Raw genomic sequence first — 9601 nt, forward strand, 5'->3', positions numbered from 1 at the left:
GGGGTGAACTCCTGGAGTGATATCACTGACTCGGGGCATGAGCATCTGCGATCCCGACCCATATTGCCAACCGCTCCCCGTCAGGGCTGTGCCCTGGTGCACCCCCTCCAGCACCGTACGGAGAGAGCCACCCCTTGGAGCCCTTTAGGTCATTCCTCCTGCTGGTTCCTCACCATACCTCCCACCGTGATGCCTAGCCACTGCTTCTTTTCTTTTCTCTGACCATGGAAACCATTCTTATGTGCAATTCAATGGAACTGGCTACATTCGCAATGTTGTGCAACCACTACCACTACCCAGCTCCAGAACTCTTTCATCATCATGAACGGAAGCTCTGCATCCATTAATAAGGAGCTCCCCTGCCCTGTCGAGCCATCCTTCTCCATCCGTTTAGCATGGGCTGAAGGAATCGAGATTTCTGCCAAGTTGCCTGAAATACCCCCACTTGTTTTCAGACCACAATACTCTTTTAATATAATAAGGGGGAGAGACCTTCATTGTATTATGAGAGATCAGCCTTCTAGTTAAAAAATGCTCTGGAGCCCTGGCTGGTGTAGTTCAGTGGATTGAGCGTGGGCCTGTGAACCAGAGTATCATGATTCCATTCCCAGTCAGGGCACATGCCTGGGTTGCAGGCCCGTTCCCAGCAGGGGACACACGAGAGGCAACCACACATTGATATTTCTCTCCCTCTCTCCTTCCTTTCCCCTCTGAAGATAAATAAATAAAATCTTTTTTTTAAATGCTCTGGAAAAGTAAACCAACATCTTTAAATTTCCCATAAATTTGTGAATAACTCATTTCTCTATCCAGCTTTCCATGTGGGGAGGGAGGTGAGGGTGATGATCTATACCCTGGTGTGTGGGGTTGAAGGGTACAGAAAGGGAAGGGTGGGCCAAGTGAGGATGAGGCCTAGTTGTCAAATACACAAGAGTGAATTTATTTTTGCATCGGGGAAGTACTTTCTTTTCTAAGCCCTGAGGTTCTGTAGGCACCTCCTTATAAGGACTGTCCTCTCCCCAGACTCTCCAGCCTTGTCCCATGTTCCAAACCTCATGAGGACCAAAAGCTAGCGGGGGGGGGGGGGGGGGGGGGGGNCCAAAAGCTAGGGGGGGTGGGGGACAGGGATAATAAGCCTGCGAGAGAAAAGAAAGTGGAAGTAGAAGGGATACTAACTGATCATGCAGGCAAGGTGCTGAGCAAAGGACCTGGCTCCCAGTAATTGTTAGTAAATGGTGATGGTGCTGCTGCTGCTGAAGATGATGATAATGGAGCCCTGGCCAGGTGTCTCAGGTGGCTGGAGCATTGTCCCATACACCAAAGGGGTGCAGGTTTGATTGCCATTCAGGGCACCTATCTAGGTTGCGGGTCTGGTCCCTGGTCAGGGCATGTATAAGAGGCAACCAATCGATGTTTTTCTCTCTCTCTCTCTCAAACCAATAAACATATACTCAGGTAAGGATAAAGAAAAGATGATAAATAATAGATAAGCTTCCTCCAGGACCAGCTGCTTGAATAAGTGCTCAGCTCCTAAGTATAGAGTTGTGAATTTCCTTCAGTGGATCTGAGTCTGTCCCCCTCCAGCTCTCATCCATGGATCTTAATGCTATCTCTTGAGCCGCCCTTATCTGATTGCTCTTCCAGATGTAGACACACATCAGTATGTTGAGGAGAGCAATGACGTTTCTTCCCAGGATCACCTCTCCTCCAGTACCACCACTCCTCAGATATTCCTCATAAAACTTGGTTTCTAGATCTTCATCAAGCACTTACAGTCTGAAACAAGGGAGGCCAGGAGAAAGCATTGCCTGTGCAATGAAAGGAACTCCTCAGACTTCCTCATTTAAAGACAAACATGCTATGCACAAAACTAAGTGGTGAAGACTCCTACAGGGATGACCTACCCTAACCCCAAACACCTTAGAGATGTGCTGTGTGATCATCAGTGAGCACTTAATCTTCGCAGCAGTCCTACATAGCAAGTGTAATGGCCTCTTTTCACGGATCAGAGAAGGTGAGACACTTTCCCAGACCACTCAGCTTATGACAGAGCTTGTCTCTGTGACTCTGGAGTCAACGTTCCCAGTGTTCTGTCCTCTTGGCCAGCCTGAGTTTCCCCAGGAACGCAGCTGAGGGACAGGTAGAATTTGAAGGACCCACAGACAGAGAATGGGATGAAAAAGAAGGGATTCTTGGGGTCACAGGCTCAAAGAAATGATTTCCCAGTTCTCACTCCAGGGTGGAGATCCATGAGGGCACCAATACTGAACTATCAGCTGGGTTTGCCCTGGCCGAAGGATGCCCGAACTTGATAGGGCTCTACAGCTGAATCTCTGGGGAGTCTACTCTTTGATCAGTATTTCTGAGGTTCACCACGTGAGCCCATCCAAGTAACGAAGCTCACAATGCCCTTTCAAAGCCACCTTCGCTATTTGTAGGTGCAGAGTATAGGTGTGATAGGAACACTTTGAACAACACATTCCAGGGGCCACATGCCACCAGAACTATCTCTCACATCCCCATGATAATGTGGCCACAGTGCAGGACTGAGTGGAGAGGCAATTTGCCAAAGAATAGGGAAGATGCACTGAGAGCAGTGGTACTCACTTCCCCTGGAAATCTCTGAACGCCAGAGCCTGTGGGGGAGCAACGATTTCAGCATCAAGACCTACTAATAGTTAGTGGTTCATAGGCTAGTGTTGAACTCAAATTAGATAATGTGCACATTTGTTTTTGACCTATGTGATTTTTCAGCTCAAATTATCCAACTACTTGCTCAACTGTTGCAACTCTCTTCATTTCCTAAACCTTCATTCTTTTCTACCAAAAATATCTCCTCCATTCATTACCTATGCTTCCCATATCACTCTTTACTTCAAAACAAAACAAAACAAAACAAAACCCAGAGCACATCAATGCACTCCACTGAGCCCAGCAGCAATCTCAAGAATGAAGGCAGAAGCAGCCTTTGGTACACCAAACAAAGCACCAAGAAAGTTTATGGCCACAAGTGTCCGCCTCTAAGGCTGTCAACACACAACTATGAAAAGAATAGTAGTCATTGGCTCTCTACTTCTCCCAGGCCACTAATCACAGGGCCATGCAGCCAGAGGCAAGATACCTGATCAGCGTAAATAGTCCCCCATTATATCATCAGCTTGGTTATTTCTGCATGCCAGGGCAGTTGGGGCCTGGAAGAATTCAACACAATGTGTGGATGTGAAAGTCAAGTTCAGGCTCTATTTCTTGCCTTGGCCCCAGCTAAAGGACATGTGTGACTGCATGCAGTCAGCCTTGCCCCCTCCCAGCAAAGTACCATCTTCATTCATTCTGTCCAATTTCCCTCCCCAATCCACCTTCTCTTTTCTATTTTGGATGGTAGCAAGTGTCTGAGTTGGCTCTTATGAGTCAATTCCATCTACTTTTGGTTAAACTCTGCTCCTGGCTTGGTGATCTTCCAAGACAAATGACAAATGCAGAAGCCACAGGGGGCTGGAGAGGTGCCCTCATGGAGAGCTGCCCAACAGAACTTCAATTAATTTCTCAGGTTGCATCAGGACTTCCAACATGGGAGAGGAGCTCGGCGTCCAAGACTGGCTGAGCCCTTGGCTGGTGCCCTGCGTTGAGATTCGGGATGTTGGGGCCTCTTTATTTCTGCCTTTTAACCTGAGAACCAGTTCCTGATTTCAATATGCACACACACACACAGGAGGGACAAAGCATATGACTTCTACATGTTTCCTGAAGTCAAGAGTCAAATGAAAGGCAGGCAAAAAGGGCAGTGAGGTAAGCAGATGCAGAAGTGGATTGAAAGCTGAGAGGCAAACTGCAGAATCTGAGAGAACACTGTTCCAGGTCTGGCTGGGTCCTTTTCTCACACTCAGACCCTTAACTGAACTCACCCCACAACTCCAAACTCACACCTATCTTCTCCAACATCCACAGTAGCTCTAGAATTTTCATATAAAATTCTCCTACAGCCAATCACAGCTCCTTTGCCTAGTGTCTCTGCTTCCTCTTTCTCCACGACTTCCTACAGCTATCGCCAGTCGTCTGCCTCCTAGTCCTTCGTGAGCATGGGTGGCAGCAATGTGCGCTTTGGAGGGGAAGTCTCCTGCTGCATGCCCAGCATCTACGGAGCCTTGGGCAACCATGGCGTGTTGGTGTCATCTGCTTGCTTTGGGTCCTCATCCTGCTCTGGGGGTTACAGCAGTGGCTATGTAGACACCATGGTTGGTCCGATGGGCTTCTGGTGGACAATGAGAAGTTGAGCATTCAGAACCTTAATGACTGCCTGGCCTCCTTTATGGAGAGGGTGCGTGCCCTGGAGGTGGCCAACAGAGACCTGGAGGTGAAGATCCATGACTGGGACTAGAAGCAAGGGCCTGGCCTACCCGTGACTACAGCCACTACTACCAGACCATTGGGGAGCTGTGGGACAAGATTCTTGGTGCCACCACTGAGAGCTCCAAGATTTTCCTGCAGCTCAACAATGCCCATCTGGCTGTAGATGACTTCCAAACCAAGTCTGAGACAGATCAGGCCCTGCACATGAACATGGAGGCTGACATCAATGGCCTGCGCAAGGTGCTGGACGAGCTGACCCTGGCCAGAGCTGACCTGAAGGTGTAGACTGAAGGCCTGAAGGAGGAGCTGGCCTACCTGAAGAAGGAAGGCTTACCATGAGGAGGAAATCAGTGTCCTAAGGAGCCAGATGGGTGATCAAGTCAGTGTGGAGGTGGACTCCGCTCTTGGCATTGTTGTAGCCAAGATCCTGAGTGACATGAGAAGCCAGTATGAGATCATAGCTGAGAAGAACTGGAAGAATTCTGAAGCCCAATTCATCATCCAGACCAAGGAGCTGAACCAGGAGGTTTCTGGCCACACACAGTAACTGCAGACCAGCAAGACAGAGGTCACTGACCTGCACCATACCCTCCAGGGTCTGGAGATCCAGCTGCAGCCTCAGTTCCGCATGAAAGCTGACCTGGAAGACTCTGGTGGAAACAGAGTCCTGCTTTGGAACCTAGCTGGCACAGATTCAGATGCTGATCAGCAGTATTGAAGCCCAGCTGAGTGATGTTCATGCTGACATCAAGCAGCAAAACCTGAAGTACCAGCAGCTTATGGATACTAAGATGTTGGTGTCCATGAGCTGCTGGTGTCATGATGCTGGAGCAGGAGATCACCACCTACTCCAGCCTGCATGGGGGCCAGAATGCCTACTACAATAACTGGCCCACTGCTCAGACCTGAGTCCAGCAGCCTCCCTGGCTTCCTGCTTCCAGCAGAGGGATGGATGCTCCTGGGTAGGCGAATGGGAGGGGTGGGGCCTTTACCTCTGGCACTCCTATGATCTGTCAATAAAATTTTATAGCCCAGGGGGAAAAAAAAGCTGACAATCTGTTTGGAAGAGGGGCTAAGGAACTTCTTTTGACACGGGCAGTTGCATATTAAACACAGTTTTGCTTTTGACTGAAGATTTAATTGGCCCTGGCTGGTGTAGCTCAGTGGATTGAGCGCAGGCCTGCTAACCATAGGATCATGGTTCGATTCCCAGTCAGGGCACATGCCTGGGTTGCAGGCCAGTTCCCAGTGGGGGATGCATGAGAGGCAACCATACATTGATATTTCTTTCTCTCTCTCCTTCCCTTCCCCTCTAAAAATAAATAAATAAATAAAATCTTTTAAAAAAGATTTAATTGGAGTAACTGATGGGAAGAACCAGGGTATTCTCATACCTCAGAACAATCTCTGTTCTGACATGTCAAGTTATTCTCTTTCCCCCCAACTCATGTCCATACCTACACTCCTAGCTTTGTGCCTCTCCCTTTTTCCCCTTACCTGGGAGAGAATGGCACACACCCTCCCAGGCTCGACTTCTCAATGAAACCCAAATAAACACCATTCAATGATTATTGCTCACTTACTTGGCAGCTGAGCATGGTATCTGGGTGAATGCCAAGCACTGCCTAACAAGCCCTCCCTCTATATTGGACTTTACTGTTTGCAAACCTTTCACCTCTAATATCTTCTTCTCACCACAAACTTTATAGCAGCCAGGAGAGAAAGGATCATCACCCCATCTTAAAGATGAGGAGAGAAACAGGCATGGCAGCGTATGCGCAGATTTTAGATACACAAACCGAGATTGAAATTCCACCTTTGATAGCTATTGCTTTGTGTGAACTGAGACAGGTGTGAGTCTCCGTGTTCTCATCTATAAAAGGGAACTATAGTTCCCCCTCTGTTAAGATTTTTGTTAGATGTAGAGGTAACAAATTTAAAGTGCCTAGCAAGAATGTAGAATGAGTATAAGTTCCTAAATGGTAGCAATTTTGATGATTAGAATGGTGGTGTTGGTGATGGTGGTAGTGGTGATAATGTTGTTGTTGATGATCATAGTGATATTGAAGATGCTGATGATGGTCATGGTCATGGTGGTGATAATGATGGACTAACAGTATAATAATATGTTGGTAATGGTTTTGTTGTGTATCTATATGTTCTCATTTTTCTGCAGATAATCATGACTAGCAAACATTATTTAGGAAAAATTATTCAAGTCCTTTCAAATACTCCTGTTGGGTACTTTATTCTTCTACTCTAGGGCAACCTGTTAGTTCTTTACAAAACCCATTGTGAAGCCAGCAGCCACAGGCAGATGCTATCTGAATGCTTGGCCAAAGCCTCAGTCCCCTCACTTGGTCTTGCTGACCACATATTCAAGTCCAGGTAATTGTGCCCAGCAGCTATTGGTTCCATGTAATTGTCCCCAAAATGCTCTGTGTGGCCTTTCTAGGCAGGGACTCTTCACAATTAGTCATCACAAGGAAATGTTGAAAGACAAGTGATTATTTTGGGGAATTAGTTATCAGCAAGAAGATACAACTCTGATAGAGCATAATAGAGCCCATGTGTTAATTACAACCTGCAAGATGCTATCACATCATTTCTTAATCTGCAGCTCATTAGGCATTCCAGCCTCAGCTCCCTGTTATTACTGTGGGCTTGTCACAATGTGAGAAGAAAAAAGCATCTCAAATGAGGACAGTTTTAGGACTGTGAGGATGCACCATGTACAGGTAGTCAACAAGTATCTTCTTAGTGAACCTAATTTTGCCTTGGATCCAAAGTACCACGTGTTCATCTCTGAAGGCAGGCACACCCATGCACACACACATGCACGCACAAGCAAGCACTTGTAGACCACCTTGTGAAAAATATCCTGTTTCCTAATTATATAGTTCTTCTAGTTTGCTTTTTTCAGCATTTTTTAAGCAAGTAAGAATTATCCTTTGAGATGAGAAACCAAAATTCTCAATTATTCAATGTTTCCTGAAGGCCTAGTATGTGCCAGGCCCACAGTAGGAACAGGGTGTAACAGAGCAGGAGAACATTTGTCCTTATGGAGTTGGTAATCTAGTTAGGAAGGAAGGTTCAGTGGCCCTAGAACAAGGAGCTAAGGAGAGTTTACTCCTCAGCAGGAAGCAAGGAGGGTATACTCACATTCTCAATGTACCCAGCATTCTGAGGAGAGAAGGGGGCGCAAAAGCCTATGGGCTGTGGCCTCAGATTTAGTTCCTCACTGTCCATCCATAAGTAAGAGCCACAACTTTCATTCCATCCCACCTCCCAAGCCAAGTCATTTTAGGATCTAGCTGCAGGGGGCCTCTGCTGGGTCAGCTTCCAGCCATGGGCAGGAGGCTTACAGGGATTAAGACAAGTCAGGAGACACCAGATTTGGTTTCAAAGGGATATTCACTAGGATATTGGATTGCCTCTTATGGAGCCACTAATGGAGATGGGTGGGAGGTGGCCAGCTCTTTGGAAAATAATAACCCCTGAAGATTTTCCACCCTGATAGTGAAATCGAGTCTCCCCATGGCAGGCAGCCACTTGGGGTTACTGCTCCACTTTGCTTGTTGAGGGGGGAGTCAGTGACACTGGAAGGACTTGTCCTAAGGCCAGTGATGGGAAAAGCCGCCCGCAGTGTTCTCTCTGAGTCACCATCAAGGTGGAAAAGGACGTCCACTGAACCTCCAACTTCCTGAACCTGCAGATCACCTTGCAGACTTGGGAGCAGATAGAGGGTGACCCCCAGACAGTCAGGGGTTCTGGGAGGCCTTCCTACCACCATGCAGGTGGTGTACAGGTGCCTACAGTACAAATTCCTTCTCCACAAAGAGGCTTTCCAGTCCCCGAGAGCCCCTTAAGTGGTGAAAATATCCGGAGAGGCACAGGAGGTGCCTTGGGGGAGGATGGGATGGAGGTGAGGTGCAGAGAGTTGAGCCTTGGCTGATTGAAAGGCCTCTTAGGATCAGAAACCAGTCCGGGCTCAGGGAGGGGGTTGAAAAAGTAGATAAACTTTATTACCATTTCACCAAGGTTGTCTGTTCAGGGAGCATGGCCTTCAGTATTGCTGACTGAGAAGTTACCCTTTTAACACAGGGCCTAGGTTTAATCCCTCACGTCTCTCCTTACTGCCAGACTAAACTGTTTACCCATCCCTCTCAGAGCTGCTGTGTCCTGCTGCCTGCCTTCCCCTGGGGCCATTCATACTGTCTCCTCCAACTCACCTTCCAGGCGGCCTCCCTGATGTTATACCCTGATGGGACACAGCACCCAGCATGGCCAACCTGCACTTCACATGCATTAGACAACTCATTACTGTGGGCGGGTGCCGCAGGCCCCAGGTTGAAATTCCAGCTCAGACACTGATGACTGCGGGGACCTTGTGACCCTCAATCTCTGAGACCTGTTTATGGACATCACTATAGCTCATTCTTGAGTTGTGGTGAGAAGGAGGTGAAATATGATGCATGTGAGGTGGCCAGCATCTGGCCTGGCATGTACTAGATGACAAATTACGTCACTCCCTTTGGAACATGGGACCCTGAGGGGAAGGACTGAGTGCTCTTGTTCTCTCCTCTGGGACATCCCAAAGTGGCTGGAATAGAACTGTGTGTACAGGAAGGGTTCCCAGTACCCAGTGGCCAGTGCCCAGAGGTACCCTGCCTTACTCTCCATAGGACCACCAGACTCGGCTCCAAGAGACGAACATTACATCTCTGTTCCTTTTCTTTTTTTTTGTTCTTTTTTCTTTCTTTTTTCTTTTCCTTTCTTTTCTTTTTTTATTTTATTTTAGTATATTTTATTGATTATACCATTACAGTTGTTCTATCCCCCCCTTCATTTCCCTCCACCCTGCACACCCCCTTCCCCACCATTCCCCCCTTTTAGTTTATGACCACGAGTCTCAAGTTCTTTAGATTCTATATTTCTCCTACTATTTTTGCTCTTCCCCCTATCTATTTTCTACCTACCATCTATGCTACTTATTCTCTGTACCTTCTCCTCCCTTCTCCTCCCACTCTCCTGTTGCTAACCCTCCATGTGATCTTCATTTCTATGGTTCTGCTCCTGATCTAGCTGTCCTCTTGGTTTGCTTTTGTTTTAGGTGTGGTTGTTCCTAAGGCTCCAAAACACCAGAGGTTATCCCTTTTCATCTGAATAGTGAGTTGAGGAAGATTCACATTGCCACCCTCACCTCCACCACCCAGAGCCATACCCCACCTACCCAGACTCTCACTCAAACCTA

The 9601-nt window shown here is 47.5% G+C and overlaps 1 pseudogene; it reads left to right on the forward strand.

Annotated features, from left to right (window-relative positions):
* The first annotated feature begins 3567 nt into the window (after window positions 1-3567).
* Window positions 3568-5256, forward strand: LOC118993852 (keratin, type I cytoskeletal 19-like; annotated as a pseudogene).
* Window positions 5257-9601: the final 4345 nt, after the last annotated feature.

The sequence above is a fragment of the Sturnira hondurensis genome, unplaced genomic scaffold (genome assembly GCF_014824575.4).
Source record: "Sturnira hondurensis isolate 20B ecotype Veracruz unplaced genomic scaffold, ASM1482457v3 Scaffold0008916, whole genome shotgun sequence".
Classification (NCBI taxonomy): Eukaryota; Metazoa; Chordata; class Mammalia; order Chiroptera; family Phyllostomidae; genus Sturnira; species Sturnira hondurensis.